Consider the following 17,306-nt stretch of genomic DNA (forward strand, 5'->3'; position numbering starts at 1 on the left):
CTCTTAACCTCGACCACCCATCTGTAACATCAGGAAAATGACACTGGCAAACATCACTTGTAAGGCAACATCACATGAGGTAAAAAAAAAAAAGGTTTTTTATGAATTTTTTAGTCAAGCTGTGGAGAGGGGCTGTACAAGAAGAAGAAGAAGAAGAAGAGTTTGGATTTGATATCCCGCCTTTCACTCCCCTTCAGGAGTCTCAAAGCGGCTAACAATCTCCTTTCCCTTCCTCCCCCACAACAAACACTCTGTGAGGTGAGTGGGGCTGAGAGACTTCAAAGAAGTGTGACTAGCCCAAGGTCACCCAGCAGCTGCATGTGGAGGAGCGGAGACGCGAACCCAGTTCCCCAGATTTCGAGACTACCGCTCTTAACCACTACACCACACTGGATCTCAACAAATGGGTTGTAAGATGCTTGGAGACCTTCAGATAATGAGAGACTAACAAGTGTTGTTGTTGTTGTTGTGGCTCCCTGTGACTGCTAATGAGGATCCTGCTGTTTTGCACAATCATTGTTCAATGTCCTGGTCACCCTTGCCTGAATGCTTACCAACAGCCATTATTAGGAAATTCCATGTCTTCCTCTAGCTGTTTAGGATAAACTAAATACCCCCCTGTGCTATTTGCTTTCTGCCTCTGAATCATCCCTTTGCTCCCCTCCTTCACCACACAGCTCTTCATGCTCAATTATGCTAAGTAATACATCTTCCTTACAGAGCAGGCACAAGACGGGTATCTTTCTTTTCATTTAGAGCTCCTCTCCCATCTTTATAGCTGTGGAAGGCTCCTTCAAATATTTGTTCCCTGCCTATGTGATATTTCCTGGCATGCAGAAAGGAATTTGACTTTGAAAGGTGGCAGCAAATGATTCAAATGTTAATTTCAGCAACAGCTTTCCTAACACATCAGGATGCGCAGCCAGTTGCTGCTTGGTACATTTGCCTCTAATTTCACCCTTCTCTCATTTTCTCCAGCTTTTCCTAATCACAACTAAAAGGTTACATTCTCCTGCTCTCTTACTCTCTCTCATTTTTCACTGAGACAGTGAAGCCAGGTTAAGACACATTTTGATGAATTAATCTGGGAGGACAGTGGTTGTTACCCTGAAAGAGCCAGGGGGAAATAATGAAGACAGTAAGGCACAAAGAGCCCAGGTAGATTAGACCAAAGCATCTTGTTTCTCACAGGTACCGTGAGGGGGGGGGACTCACAAACAGGACAATAACACTCCCCCTCTCTGCCAAACAGTGGCAGGAGTGTGTGGGGCCACAGGCACACACACAGGGTCATGTCCCTTTGGAGAATGGAAGACAAAGCGGAAGCAGCCGTGCTTCAAGATATATGGTTTTATATTTTCACCTTCAGTCTGCATGAAGGGGGTTCAGATCTTACAGCATGGTCCAAAGCATTGCAGGCAGTTCTTCCTTCTCCCTCACCAAGATGGATCTCATCCTTTCTTCTTCCCAGAAGCTCCTTGTCCTCCCCCACAACAGTTACCTTGGCAACCTTCCAAATCTCCAATCTCTGGTCACACCTGGGCAAGAGGTTCCATTGTCTTGTTAATGACCCACAATGGCTCTCTTAATGACCCTAGTTTGGCCAGGCTACCCAGGAACCCCTTTGCAGCTTATATTCTCCCTTCATATCACAAATAACCCCAAATCCTAGCATTTATAAATTTTAGTATTTGGGGGGAACCCCCCCCAAGTTCTGTAACAGTAGCCAATGGTCAGAATCCCACCACTCTCTGGGACACCCTTCCACTTGCTGTTAGGTAAAGGTAAAGGGACCCCTGACCGTTAGGTCCAGTCATGACCGACTCTGAGTTTGCGGTGCTCATCTCATTTTACAGGCCAAGGGAGCCGGCGTACAGCTTCTGGGTCATGTGGCCAGCATGACTAAGCCGCTTCTGGCGAAGCAGAGCAGCGCACGGAAACGCTGTTTATCTTCCTGCCGGAGCAGTACCTATTTATCTACTTGCACTTTGATGTGCTTTCAAACTGCTAGGTTGGCAGGAGCAGGGACTGAGCAACGGGAGCTCACCCCGTCACGGGGATTCGAACCACCTAGGCAAGCCCTAGGCTCAGAGGCAAGCTTCGAAGACCCATCCATCTGCTTAAGCAGGCATTCCACGGCTCGTAACTTTCTTCACATTATTCTGCTTTATTATTTATTGATATTTAACTGCATCTTTTACTGATGGCTTCTCTGTTTTTGCTGATGTATTTCTATGTACGTTCAGTTTTAAGTGTTGCGTATACATTCCACACCCCCTTTCCTTTTTAATGATCAGACTGTGTTTTATGTCAGCTGCTGAGGGATTTTGCATATTAAGTGGCATATAAATATTATTAATCATTAATGATAATCTTACTCTGCCATAATTGGTGGATCTAAAGAAGTGCTCAGCAAAAGAAAAAAGAATAAATTGATCGTTTGGGGGATGGGAAAATTGGGAGCCCCACAAACCTTCGGGCCTCATGACATTAGGGGTATGGAACACAGTTATGGCCGCGGTCAATTAAGAAAACTATTTTAAATGACAGTTTGGGTTTTTTTGTGGGGGAGGCTATGATTTAGCAACCATTGTTCTAAAAGATGGTGTAGGTTGCTCTTTATACTCTGTTTAAATACTACCAGTGGAAGAGAGCCCATCGCCTCCTGAGGCAGATTGCTCCACTGGTGATCAGTTCTGACTGTCAGGAAGCTTTTCCTGCTTCCTTGCAATTCCTACCAGTTGGGTCTATTTGTTCCACCCATTGGAGCAAGAGAAAAGGAAGTCTGCTTTATCTTCTGCACAACAGCCCTGCAGATAGTTGCAGGCCCTGATGGTCTCTCAGCTTGATCTTTCCTTTTCAATGCAAAACATGTCCAGCTCTATTGACTTTCCCCCAAAGGACTTGGTCTCCACACCCCTCATCATCCTGTCCCCCCACCCTCTGGACACACTCCAGTTTGTCAGTGTAATTCTTAAAATGTGGTGCCCTGAACTGGACACACAGTACTTCAGAGGCAGCCTGACCAATGCAGAACAGAGTGCAAACATTTCTTTTTGGGATCTGGGCACTGTATGTGCTGAACAATTATAAGGCTTCTGGGTGACAGCAGCTTGAATAGTCCAGGGACAAGTAAAAGAATAGCTGAATGATAATTGTACTGGCCCCATGCAAGACAAGACCGGCTTTGCCCTGATCTCCCTGTCTCAATATTCACTAATTGGACCTTGACCTGCCACTTCCCCAGAAAGGACTTGCATACCTTGCCAGACACTGCTTCCTACAATTACTGCTTAAAACATCTTCTGCATGCACTCGATTTTCATGGAAATGACACACACTGCTTCACTGCCTGTACCCTGATTTGTGATAAAGCATTCTCCAATAAAAGAATTTTATGCCTTTTTATATGCTTGGGTTCATTGGTGGAATGGCAAATGGTTCATTAGCGCAAGGAAACATTCTTTTCCTCTCCTTCCTCCTGCACCCTCATAATCTGTTCTAGGGGTTCCCCCAACCCCCTGGAGAAAGATTGGATCTTATTGGAAAACACTGATGTCCTTGATCTGGAAGGCTTCAATAATTCGTTAGGTTGGCATGCGTATTTGTGGTATGACAAGGGGAAAACACATGGAATGTTCAAAAACCATATTGTCAGAAAAGCAATATATATGGTCTGGAAAAAATACAAAGACTTATTGGAAAGTAAAACTCCGAGGTGGATTTCACCAATAGAGGCCAAAGCTCGGAAAACATCCAATATGGAGGCATATTGGCCGAAATATTGGGAAATAATAGAAAACATTGGAGGCAATTGGAGGTTGCAGAGCTTTGAAAAATTAAAGGATAAGGTGCAAAATTGGCTACACTATGCCCAAATTAATGAGGTTTTTAAGCTAGATAAAAAAATAGGATTCCAGGTGGAAAAATCGAAACTTGAGACAGAGTTGTTAGAACCAAAGACCAAGGTATTATCGAGAATGTACAACTTGCTGCTTAAATGGAATACTCAGGAGGAGACAGTTAAATCAGCCATGATAAAATGGGCTCAAGACATTGGTTACAATATTAGGAAAATAACCTGAGATTACGCTCTATCCCAGAGATTGAGAAAGAGGACTTGATAGGTTTTCTAACAGCAGAATTCTCTAAATTCTGGGGTATTAATGAAGACACAGATTTTAAAATAACAACTGCATTTAGATTGGGAAGAGCCGTTGGAAAAGACAGGCCTAGAGACTGTTTGATTATCCTAAGGACTAAACAGGAGAGAGACAAGCTACTTGACCTACATTTTAACAAAGCACTTGTGATACAGGACAGAAGAGCACAAATCTACAAGGACATCCCTAAGCAACTACTGGATCTCAGATCTAACTATACTGACCTAGCTGGACTTTTGAGAGGTAACGGAATACCATACAGGTGGGAGTTTCCACAAGGCCTTTCATTCAAATACAAGGGAAAGAAGATAAAAATCAAAACGAAAGAGGACAGCCAGAAGTTCCTACACGACAACGGAGAAGACTTGCAGAAAGGAGCAGCAGCTATTTGGCCGCCACCAGAGTCTGGGAAAGAGCCACCACCTTCGGACTCGGACAAAAAAGAAGACACCCAATAAAGAGTAACAACAGATCGACACAGGATGTCTCTGCAGCTGTATAGTTGGAACATTAATGGCGCGAACTCCCCAGAAAAACGCAAAAGGATCTTCCATATTTTAAAGAAAGAGAATTTGGACATAATTTGTTTGCAAGAAACTCATGTGACCAGGTTACACAAGAAGGTGTTAATAAATAAAAGATTAGGCCAAGAATTTATTTCATCAGACAGAGTTAAAAAGAGAGGCGTGGTGATCTACGCCAAGGAGAACCTTTCACCAAAATTCTTGTTTAAAGATGAACAAGGAAGAATCCTGGCTATTGAAATATCGACCCAAGGAGAGAAAATTTTGATATTAGGAATTTATGCACCAAATGAGGGGAAATCAGAATTTTACAAGAAGCTGCATGAGACATTACTGGACTATCTGGACTATTCTAACATCATTATGATGGGAGATATGAATGGGGTTGTCTCTACTTTTATGGATAAGTCACAGAACCAGAATTTGACCAAAGATGGAAGACTACCAAAAACCTTTTTTGAATTAACTGACAATATGGATTTAATTGATTTATGGAGGACGAGAAACCCCCTTGGTAAAGAAGGAACTTTCTTTTCTGAGGCCCATCTGTCATGGACAAGAATCGACCAAATTTGGACAACTAGAGGGCTGGCACCTAAGACTATAAAAATAGAAATCTGCCCAAAGACATGCTCCGACCATAACGCTTTGAAAATGGAAATGAGACTTACTACTGCCGATTCCTTCAGATGGAAAATGAATGACAACCTGTTAAGAGAACAAGAGATTGTAAAGAAGGCCCAAAAAGCTTTAAAGGACTACTTTGAAATTAATTTGAATACCTCGGTGGAAAAAAGAATAATCTGGGACGCGAGTAAAGCTGTTATGAGAGGGTTCCTGATACAACAGAATACGATCAAGAAAAAGTTCTGGAATGGTAAAAAGGATAAGATACTGGAGAAGATAAGAGATGGTGAGAAAAAATTAAGATTAAACCCAAAATCAAAGGAGACTTTAAGAGAAATTAAATTCCACCAGTCACAATATGCGAAATTGATTAATCAAGAAGTGGAATGGAAGATTAAACAAATGAAACAAAGATCTTTTGAGTCGGCGAATAAATGTGGGAAACTGCTAGCTTGGCAGTTGAAAAAGAGACAAAAATTAAATTATGTTACCAATCTAGAAGTTGAAGGAAAGAACATTCAGAAACCGGGAGAAATTAGAAAGTGTTTCCAGAAATATTTTAAAAAACTGTATACACAAGGATCCGAGGATGCGACTGAGATAGAACAATTTTTGAAAGAAAACGGCCTTCCAAAATTATCACAAGAAAAGAGATCAATCTTGAACTGTAAAATAACACAACAGGAAATTGAGGATGCCATTCAGAATATGCAGCTAGGCAAATCTCCAGGTCCCGATGGACTTACCTCCAAATACTATAAGACCTTAAAAGACCACTTGACACAACCATTAATGGAGGTTTGTAACCAGATTATGGGGGGAGGGAGGGCACCAGATACGTGGAAAGAAGCATTCATCACACTGATACCTAAAGTGGAAACTGAAAAGACTCAACTTAAGAACTACCGACCCATCTCACTCCTAAACGTGGATTACAAAATATTTGCGGATGTTTTAGCTAATAGATTTTAAAAAGTACTAAATGAAGTAATTCATAAGGACCAAGCAGGCTTTCTCCCAGGTAGACATTTGTTTGACAACACCAGGAACATTATCGATATTCTGGAACTTTTACAAACAAATATTAACACCAAAGCAGTGTTAATTTTTATTGATGCGGAGAAGGCCTTTGACAACATTTCTTGGAAATTTATGAAGAAAAATTTGGAAGGGATGGGAGTGGGAAGGGGGTTTGAGAATGGAATAGAGGCAATCTATTCAGAACAAAAAGCTAAGTTGATAGTGAACAATGTGGTGACAGAAGAACTTCATATTGAAAAAGGAACACGCCAGGGGTGCCCCCTATCCCCTCTGTTGTTTATTTCGGTCCTGGAGGTTTTGCTGAATATGATAAGGGAGGATCGGCAGGTACAAGGAATACGGGTCGGAGCGAAACAATATAAACTGAAAGCATTTGCAGATGACTTGGTTTTAACACTACAGGAGCCAGAACCTAGTACAAAAAGAGTTTTGGAATTGATTCAGAAATTTGGTCGGGTGGCGGGTTTTAAGTTGAACAAACAAAAAACTAAGGTGTTAGGGAAAAATTTGACGGTTATTGAAACAGAGGGGTTTCAGAAGGAAACAGAACTAAACATTGTTAAAAAAGTGAAATACCTGGGGGTCAATCTGTCTTCTAAGAATTTGAACCTATTTAAAGATAATTATGAAAAATGCTGGTCAGAGGTTAAAAAAGATTTTGAAATTTGGTCAAGATTGAAATTATCCTTGTTAGGCCGAATTGCAGTTATAAAAATGAACGTCTTGCCAAAAATGTTGTTTCTGTTTCAAGCCTTGCAGGTCGTGGACAGAGTGGAATGTTTTGGAAAGTGGCAGAGGGATATTTCTAGGTTTGTCTGGCAGGGCAAAAAGCCCCGAATAAAGTTTAAAATACTAACTGATGCAAAGGAGAGAGGGGGGTTTGCCCTGCCGGACTTAAGGTTATATTATGAAGCTGCGGCCTTCTGCTGGATGAAAGATTGGATCTTATTGGAAAACACTGATGTCCTAGATCTGGAAGGCTTTAACAATTCGTTAGGTTGGCATGCGTATTTGTGGTATGACAAGGGGAAAACATATGGAATGTTCAAAAACCATATTGTCAGGAAAGCAATATATATGGTCTGGAAAAAATACAAAGACTTATTGGAAAGTAAAACTCCGAGGTGGATCTCACCAATAGAGGCCAAAGCTCGGAAAACAGCCAATATGGAGGCACATTGGCCGAAATATTGGGAAATAATAGAAAACATTGGAGGTAATTGGAGGTTGCAGAGCTTTGAAAAACTAAAGGATAGGGTGCAAAATTGGCTACACTATGCCCAAATTAATGAGGTTTTTAAGTTAGATAAAAAAATAGGATTCCAGGTGGAAAAATCGAAACTTGAGACAGAGTTGCTAGAACCAAAGACCAAGGTATTATCGAGAATGTACAACTTGCTGCTTAAATGGAACACTCAGGATGAGACAGTTAAGTCAGCCATGATAAAATGGGCTCAAGACATTGGTTACAATATTATGTCTGAAGACTGGGAAAGGTTATGGACCACCGGTATGAAATTTACGGCATGTAATGCCTTGAAAGAAAACATTATGAAAATGGTATACCGGTGGTACATGACCCCAGTCAAGCTTGCTAAGATATACCATTTGTCTGACAATAAATGTTGGAAATGTAAGGAGGCTGAAGGGACATTCTTCCACCTCTGGTGGACTTGTCCAAGATTGAAGGCCTTTTGGGAAATGATTTACAACGAGTTAAAAAAGGTGTTCAAGTACACCTTCCCCAAGAAACCAGAGGCCTTCCTTCTGGGCATTGTCGGCCAGAAGGTGTTAAAAAAGGATAGAACTTTTTTTATGTATGCTACAACAGCAGCAAGAATCCTTATCGCTAAGCACTGGAAGACCCAAGATTTGCCCACACTGGAGGACTGGCAGACGCAATTGATGAACTACATGGAACTGGCCGAGATGACTGCAAGGATCCGAGACTTGGGAGAAGAGGCAATGGAGGAGGACTGGAAAAAATTTAAAGACTATTTGCAGAAGTATTATAAGTTGTATGAAACATAAGACGTCGTATGATTTGGAACGTTAGCCCCAGCAATGAAATTTAATTATTTATGAAACTGATAACACTCATGAAAGAATCAGAGTTTAAACGGGTAAAAAGGATATTATGATATATTTTTAGAGTAATTGGAGAATAAGAGATTTAAACTTAAATTGCAACTGAAAATATAAAGAAACACACGAAATAAGGGTATAATTTGCTGACAATTTTATTATCAAGAATGCATTTATGTGGGAGATGTGGGGAAGTCCAATGGAAATTTGAAATAAGTTGTCGAAATGGTTGAGATTTTCTGTTCTCTTTTCCTTTTTTTTTTTTTTTTGCCTTTCTTTTTGTTTTCTTTGTAATTTGGAAAAAATGTAATAAAAATTATTATATAAAAAAAAAAGACATTGGTTACAATATTATGTCTGAGGACTGGGAAAGGTTATGGACCACCGGTATGAAATTTACGGCATGTAATGCCTTGAAAGAAAACATTATGAAAATGGTATACAGGTGGTACATGACCCCAGTCAAGCTCGCTAAGATATACCATTTGTCTGACAATAAATGTTGGAAATGCAAGGAGGCTGAAGGGACATTCTTTCACCTCTGGTGGACTTGTCCAAGATTGAAGGCCTTTTGGGAAATGATCTATAACGAGTTAAAAAAGGTGTTCAAGTACACCTTCCCCAAGAAACCAGAGGCCTTCCTTCTGGGCATTGTCGGCCAGAAGGTGTTAAAAAAGGATAGAACTTTTTTTATGTATGCTACAACAGCAGCAAGAATCCTTATCGCTAAGCATTGGAAGACCCAAGATTTGCCCACACTGGAGGACTGGCAGACGCAATTGATGAACTACATGGAACTGGCCGAGATGACTGCAAGGATCCGAGACTTGGGAGAAGAGGCAATGGAGGAGGACTGGAAAAAATTTAAAGACTATTTGCAAAAGTATTATAAGTTGTATGAAACATAAGATGCCGTATGATTTGGAACGTTAGCCCCAGCAATGAAATTTAATTACCTATGAAATTGATAACATTTATGAAAGAATCAAAGTTTAAATGGGTAAAAATGACATTATGTTATATCTTTAGAGTAAACGGAGAATAAGAGATTTAAACTTAAATTGCAATTGAAAATATAAAGAAACACACGAAATAAGGGTATAATTTGCTGATAACTTTATTATCAAGAATGCATCATGGGGGAGATGTGGGGAAGTCCAATGGAAATTTGAAATAAGTTGCTGAAATGGTTTGTGATTTTCTGTTCTTTTTTCTTTTTTTCTTCTATTCTGCCTATCCTTTTGTTCTTTCTGTAATTTGGAAAAAATGCAATAAAAATTATTATAAAAAAAAAGAGAAGATCTGGGGACAGCGCAGTTGACATGGAGAAGAGAGAAAGCCCATTGTGCAAGCAGAAGATGTTCTGCTACCTCAGTTACTTAGCAGAATACTGTCCCGTGTTACATTTTTGGTAAATAAAATTCAAGTACAGTCATACCTCGAGTTGAATGTGCTTCAGGTTGAGCCCGTTCGAGTTCCGCTCCGCGTTACTTCTGGGTTTTGCCGCTTGCGCATGAACAGACGCTCAAAATGATGTCACACGCATGCGCAGAAGCAGTGAAACGTGACCCACGTACGCGCAGACGCGCCGTCACGTCTTGCATTCCGTTCGGGATGCGAACAGGACTCCGGAACGGATCCAGTTTGCATCCTGAGGTACCACTGTATATAAAAAGCCATAAAATATCGTTCTAATACAAAGACTCTGCTCTGGTTTAAGATGCTATAGAGCAAGATAAATGCTGACCTTTAAAGCCCTAAATGGCCTCAGTCCAGTATATCTGAAGGAGCATCTCCACCCCCATCGTTCTACCCGGACACTGAGGTCCAGCACCGAGGGCCTTCTGGCGGTTCCCTCACTGCGAGAAGCCAAGTTACAGGGAACCAGGCAGAGGGCCTTCTCGGTAGTGGCGCCCGCCCTGTGGAACGCCCTCCCACCAGATGTCAAAGAGAACAACAACTACCAGACTTTTAGAAGACATCTGAAGGCAGCCCTGTTTAGGGAAGCTTTTAATGTTTAACAGACTATTGTATGTTAATATTTTGTTGAAAGCCGCCCAGAGTGGCTGGGGAAACCCGGCCAGATGGGTGGGGTATAAATAATAATAATAATAATAATAATAATAATAATAATAATAATAATAATAATATATTTTATTATTATTATTAAAGTTACAACATCCATAAAGTTACCTAGTCAATTCATAAAGAGCAAACCTTCATCTTTGCATCCCAGTTGACAAAATGCAGCGTGCCTGCCAGCCAGCTAGGGAAAACAGAGACAATATTGTTAGAGAAATCTGTTTACTTAGCAGTGATGTAATGTGATATCACACTCTCCCTAAAAGAGTCTAGTGTCTGTCTCCATGATCAGTTTGAGGACACAATGTATGACTGATATGTGACTTGAACATGCAAGCTGGATCAGAAAGAGTACATAATGACATATTTTCAATGTATTAAGTCCCATTATCCACAGTGGGACTTCCTTCTGAGTACCTTAAATCATTGCATAAGAGTATTTTAAATCCAAACCTTAAGTTCTTCAGGATAGCTTTGCTGGACATTAGCTGGAGCAGGTGAGGAAGAATATTTATTTTCAATTTAAAAGCAACATTTTAAAAAGCTGTGCTGGATCAGACTGAGAATACATCTTGCCCAGTTTATGAGGAGCTTCATATCCCATGATTGCTAAATTTATTCAGGAGCCTTTGATGAGGGACTTAGACAAAGTATTTTGGAAGTCCCAAGAGCATAATGTATGCTTGTTGAAGCTTAAAGAATTCGGAAAGATTGGCAAGGAGAATTTCAGAAGCCATGCTTCGTAAGGTTTATCCTACTAGACAGGACTCCCCCCCCCCACCCTGGAACGTACTGGAACCCAGTTCCAGCACCTCTCAGGTGGGAGCCATTGCCATTACAATAGGTAAAGGTAAATGACCCCAGGACGGTTAAGTCTAGTCAAAGACAATTATATGGGGTTGAGGTGCTCATCTCACTTTCAGGCCAAGGGAGCCGGCATTTTCCCTGCAGACAGCTTTTCGGGTCATGTGGCCAGCATGAATAAGCCGCTTCTGGCACAACAGAACACTGTGACGAAAACCAGAGCACATGGAAACACCCTTTACCTTCCCGCCAAAGTGATACCTATTTATCTACTTTCACTGTCATGTTTTCGAATTGCTAGGTTGGCAGGAGCTGGGACAGAGCATGTGGAGCGCACTCCATTGCGGGGATTCGAACCACCGACCTTCCAATCAGCAAGCCCAAAAGGCTCGGTTGTTTAAACCACAGCGCCACCCCCGTCCCTGCCATTATAATAGAACAAGGGAGATGTGTATGGTGAATTCTGACCCCTCTTTGTCTAGAAAAATAGCACTGCTTATAGATGTTTAATGTTTCTAGTTTTAATAATGTTTTCTGCCCATATACCCAGCACAGTGGCAAGTCTATAATTTCCTGGATTCCTTCCCCTCTTTAAAATTTGTGGCATTCAAAATTCTTTCATAAGGAGGATGGCTTTAATAATAAAAGAAGCATGCCTGTGAAAAGATTAGCAATTTCTCATTTGAGATTTGTTAAAGGATTCTCAGGTGGGTGCCATCTGGCGGCTAGTGAATTTGTAGCTTGTCAATTAGCTGTAAGCTTTCATTCGCTGTCACCTCGCTTTGACTGTCCTAACCTCTGAGATACCCTTCTGGGAAACAATGGTTCAGGTGTCTTTCTAACATCTGCAGCAAATGCCAAGGCAAATAATTCATGGGCTAGCCTCTCTGCAATCTCTTCAGCATTCCTCTCACATCCTTGTCATTTAAAGGTCCCCCTATTCCCTCCTTGACTGGTTTCCTGCGCCTAATGAATGCAAATAAATACATGTTGGTTGTTTTTAGCAACTCAGTCCTTACATTCTTTATTTGTTTGCCTCATCATAAACTTACATTTGTTTTGCCTCGGTGTGTGTGTGTGTGTGTGCGCGCGCGCGCGCGCGCTGGACACTTTTTAAACAACACTTGCAGAAATTCTTACCTTATATTACAGTACTCTGTTGATGCTAGTTAACCATGCTTGCATTCTCTTGAACTTGTTCATCCTTTCTGATCTGTGATATACATTTTATCTGAGCTCCTAGTACAGTGGTACCTTGGGTTACAGACGCTTCGGGTTACAGACGCTTCAGGTTACAGACTCCACTAACCCAGAAATAGTATCTCAGGTTAAGAACTTTGCTTCAGAATGAGAACAGAAATTGTGTGGCGGCAGCGGGAGGCCCCATTAGCTAAAGCTGTGCTTCAGGTTAAGAACAGTTTCAGGTTAAGAACGGACCTCCGGAAAGAATTAAGTTCTTAACCTGAGGTACCACTGTATAATGGTGTTCACCTCCAAGCTTCCGGGTGAAATTTGACATTCCTGTCATGCCTCTATAACATTCTTTTAACCAACTAGGGGGTGCCCTCCTGCTGTTTCATTTTGCCAACGCCCTTCTCCTTGCCTCAGTCTCCCTCCCCAGAGTTCTCCTTTCCATTACCACATCTCCCCTCTCCATGCCCCAGTTCCTTCTTCCTCATATTCCAAACCCACACGTGTCAAATTATCTCTTCCCCCAAAACCATCCTCTCTCTGAGGGAGGAGAACTCCCCACGTCAGGTTATGGTGGTGCCTCTTCCTCTCCTTCCGTAACTGATCCATTTTGGGTCCAAGGTGGATTCCTGCAAGTTTTGGTTCAGTCTGTGTGCCTCTTGTGCCCCCTAACAGGTTCCGATTGCCATCACAGCGTGATGACAGACTAGGAAATACGTTATATAGAGAGATATTATTTTTAATTATCTTCTAAAATTAAAATTGACCATGTTGGACTTTCTTGGCAATTTTCCACTTACATAATTTCAATTCAAGAGTGCTTGATCCCAGGCTGTTATCAACAATTACATCCCTAACTGGATTCTGGGCACAACCAGCATTTTTACATTGAAGTTTCTAGCATTATTATACAAACATGTAGGCATTTTTTTCCTCTGGATAGTTCTTTCTTTTGCATTTCTTTCCCCCCTTCTCCTGTCCAAGCTGATGTCTCACATATTGCAAGCGATGCTGTCAAAGTGATAGCTTATTTCTACAACATGGCTACCTGGGCTACACCATGGCAACAGCCTGTCGGAAAGATGCAAACTTTTCACTTGAGTCCCTTAAAACTCTCCTGACTGATTTTCAGTGTGTGGCAATATGTAGAACATAATGTGTTCCGAGATAGCTGCTTTGGATGACATATTTTTGCCCACAGCGGATTTCCGCAGTTCAGCTGCAAACTCAGGAAAACAGGAGGTTTGCAAGCAGGCAACAAACACACACGTCAGACCTAAGCTTGGCCCACGAAGGAAAGAAAGTCCTGCATTAATGTGACAGATTTCAACATACATTTTAATATTGAGGAGAGATGCAAGGGTGTAGTTGGTGAACAGGACTCTCTGACTCTGAAACTGGAAAGGTGTTACAAAAATATATCAGCTTATGAGACCCTAGGGTGAGGATGCAACTTAGTTGGTGTCAAGGGCCACATTCTCTCAGGGGGAAGTGGTTAGGGGCCGCATACAACCAGTGGGCAAGGACATCCATTTTGTTTCTCTCCCCTCCTTATTTATCCATCCCACAGTCTGTTCACACACACCCCACAAATTCCCCCAACCAGCCTCTTCCCTTTGTGACCTCCATCTTCTGCTCACTCCCATCCAGCCATCCAGTCAGCCTGCTCCATTCTGCCTTCCTGCCTCCTTCTTAGATGACACAGGCAGGTGGTACCCTTGAAGAGCCTATCAGAGCCAAGGAGTGCTCTCCTTCCTTCCCCTTTGTCATAAGTGTTGACATCATTCATCAATGTCACAAAGATGCAGCAATAACAAAGGGAGCAGATCACATATTACAGAAATGCTGCCTATGATGTACCCCTGCCTGTCCTTGGGAACACATTTGTAAAATGGGCACAGAGCCATCCATAGTGGCAACTTCAGAGCTTGTGTGTCATTAACAAATAGAGCCAAGGTGGCAAAATGGCTTCCTTTTAAAAAGTACATAGAATTTTCTTTTCCAAAGGAGCAAAATAAAAAGGAGTATGAGATCTGGCAGAACGCTAAGTTGATAGCAAAGCAAGCAAAAACCTCAAAGCTTAGGAAACCTATTGCTAAAGACATTGAAGCATGCAATACACACCCTTTCAAAGACAGCAGAAGTAGAATGTTCCCCCACCAGTGGGACCATTGAATGATAAAGGTGTGGAAAGATTCCTGGAGGAGGATAGGCAGGTTGCAGATAAAGCCATGTGTAAAATTTGGAGAAATATTCATGGCCTGCCTGAAACACTGTTTTTGACGGGAGCTTCTGATGGACTAAGTCTATCGGGATTACAACATATAAAACTCTGAGGCTAATTGGTAAGTTAAAAATTAACAAACACTATATTCTGGGTGGCATTTATCCAAGAGTCTGTGTAGAACTTGTGGAATTCTTTAAGGACTCTCGGGTAAATGCCATCCTGAAATTAACTATCTTTAACAATATATGCAGCTTATCAAAATCAGCCTTGTTACTGGGCAGTTGAAAGGTACTCAATGTACTCAATGTTTTTCAAAGGGATGCAGTCAAGAATACAGGAAATAACTTCTATCCAAGGTAAGTTAGTGAAAAGCAAGATTAAGGAAGCAATCCAAAGGCAAGATTCACTGGGATGAGCAAGTTAGGATCCAGCAGATCTCAGGCACAGTTGGTTGGAAGCTGGTGGAATTTACACTGGTTTAAGTGACACTGGTGTAAATTCGGATCAGGAGCAGGGCCGCTGCAACTCATGCGATCTGGGCTGAGATAGTTATGCTGGTGTTTCTCTGAGCTGGGATGTGGAGCTTATGTTGGCACAGCCTAATTGTACCAGGGATCAGTGGCCTGAGCTGGAGACCCACTGGATCCTATTTTCCTCATCCTGGTAGATCCTGGGGTTGGAGTGCTTCATTAGACTGGCTCAGCCAGCAGTAATCTTGCTCCTGGACAGAGCTTGGAATAGGGGTGATTTACGCCTGCTTCCTATACTTAGGATTGCTTTGTACATCTAGAATTATTAAGCATGTGGAGTAATGAGTCCTCTTGAGGAAAACTCAGCATGGTGTCTATGATTGGAAGTCCTGCATCACCAGATTTTTAGAATTATTTCATAGTGTCCCTGTCAACCAACATATAGATATGGGTGATCTGGTATGCTTTATGTATTTGAACTTACAAAAAGCTTTTGATAAACTCCCTCATCAAGGTCTCCTGAGTAAACCAAGCTATCATAGAAACATAGAACTTAGAGTTGGGAGGGACCCAAGGGTCATCTAGACCAACCCCCTGCAATAAAGGAATCTCAGCTAGAGGATCCATGACAGATGACCATCCAACCTCTGTTTAAAAACCTCCAAGGAAGGAGAGTCCACCACCTCTCGTGGGAGTCTTTCTCATGGGAATTATAGGGCTACAGCTACCCAAATTGTATAGAAATTTATTCATGTACGCAGCTACAGTGGCAGGAATGTTACTTGCCCAAAAATGGAAAGAAGAAGTCCCAGCAAAGGAAGAATGGATACAAAAAACTTATGGAATATGCAGAAATGGTGAAACCTACCAGAAGAATATAAGAAATCAAGATAACAAACTTTTTATAAAGGAACGGAAATGATTTATCGAATATTTACAGATAAATTGTAAACAGATAAAAACAGTGGCAGGATTATTGTAATAATCTGCAGCTACATAAGAGTATATATTGAAAGAAGATAAATAAATGAGTAAGTTAAGTTAATTTGGATATGCAGAAGATATTAAAAATAAATTTAAGGAACCACAGAAAGAGGGGGAAGGAAGTCAAATTATAAAATGTTAAAATGTTAAAATGTTAAAATGTTAAAATGTTAAAATGTTAAAATGTTAAAATGTTAAAATGTTAAAATGTTAAAATGTTAAAATGTTAAAATGTTAAAATGTTAAAATGTTAAAATGTTAAAATGTTAAAATAATAATAATAATAATAATAATAATAATAATAATAATAATAATAATAATAATAATATATTTATACCCCGCCCCATCTGGCTGGGCTTCCCCAGCCACTCTGGGCGGCTTCCAAAAGAATATTAAAATACAGTGATACATCAAACATTAAAAGCTTCCCGAAACAGGGCTGCCTTCAGATGTCTTCTAAAAGTCTGGTAGTTGTTGTTCTCTTTGACATCTGGTGGGAGGGCGTTCCACAGGGAGGGCACCACTACCGAGAAGGCCCTCTGCCTGGTTCCCTGTAACTTGGCTTCTCGCAGTGAGGGAACCGCCAGAAGGCCCTCGGTGCTGGACCTCAGTGTCTGGGTAGAACGATGGGGGTGGAGGTGCTCCTTCAGGTATACTGGACCGAGACCGTTTAGGGCTTTAAAGGTCAGCACCAACACTTTGAATTGTGCTCGGAAACGTACTGGGAGCCAATGTAGGTCTTTCAAGACTGGTGTTATATGGTCTCGGCGGCCGCTCCCAGTCACCAGTCTGGCTGCTGCGTTCTGGATTAGTTGTAGTTCCTGGGTCACCTTCAAAGGTAGCCCCACGTAGAGCGCATTGCAGTAGTCCAAGCGGGAGATAACCAGAGCATGCACCACTCTGATGAGGCAGTCCGCAGGCAGATAGGGTCTCAGCCTGCGTACCAGATGGAGCTGGTACACAGCTGCCCTGGACACGGATTTAACCTGTGCCTCCATGGACAGCTGTGAGTCTAAAATGACTCCCAGGCTGCGCACCTGGTCCTTCAGGGGCACAGTTACCCTATTCAGGACCAGGGAATCCTCCACACCTGCCCACCTCCTGTCCC

At 41.7% G+C, this 17,306-nt stretch overlaps 1 long non-coding RNA gene across 1 annotated transcript; it reads right to left on the reverse strand.

Annotated features, from left to right (window-relative positions):
• Positions 1-1,333: 1,333 nt before the first annotated feature.
• On the reverse strand, positions 1,334-10,740 carry LOC309528177. The gene is made up of 2 exons (XR_014217581.1): positions 10,658-10,740; positions 1,334-1,538 (listed from the first exon to the last, which is right to left on the reverse strand). It is a non-coding gene; the product is annotated as an uncharacterized lncRNA (long non-coding RNA).
• Positions 10,741-17,306: the final 6,566 nt, after the last annotated feature.

Source organism: Podarcis vaucheri, assembly GCF_965113315.1.
Source record: "Podarcis vaucheri genome assembly, chromosome: 1".
Lineage (NCBI taxonomy): Eukaryota > Metazoa > Chordata > Lepidosauria > Squamata > Lacertidae > Podarcis > Podarcis vaucheri.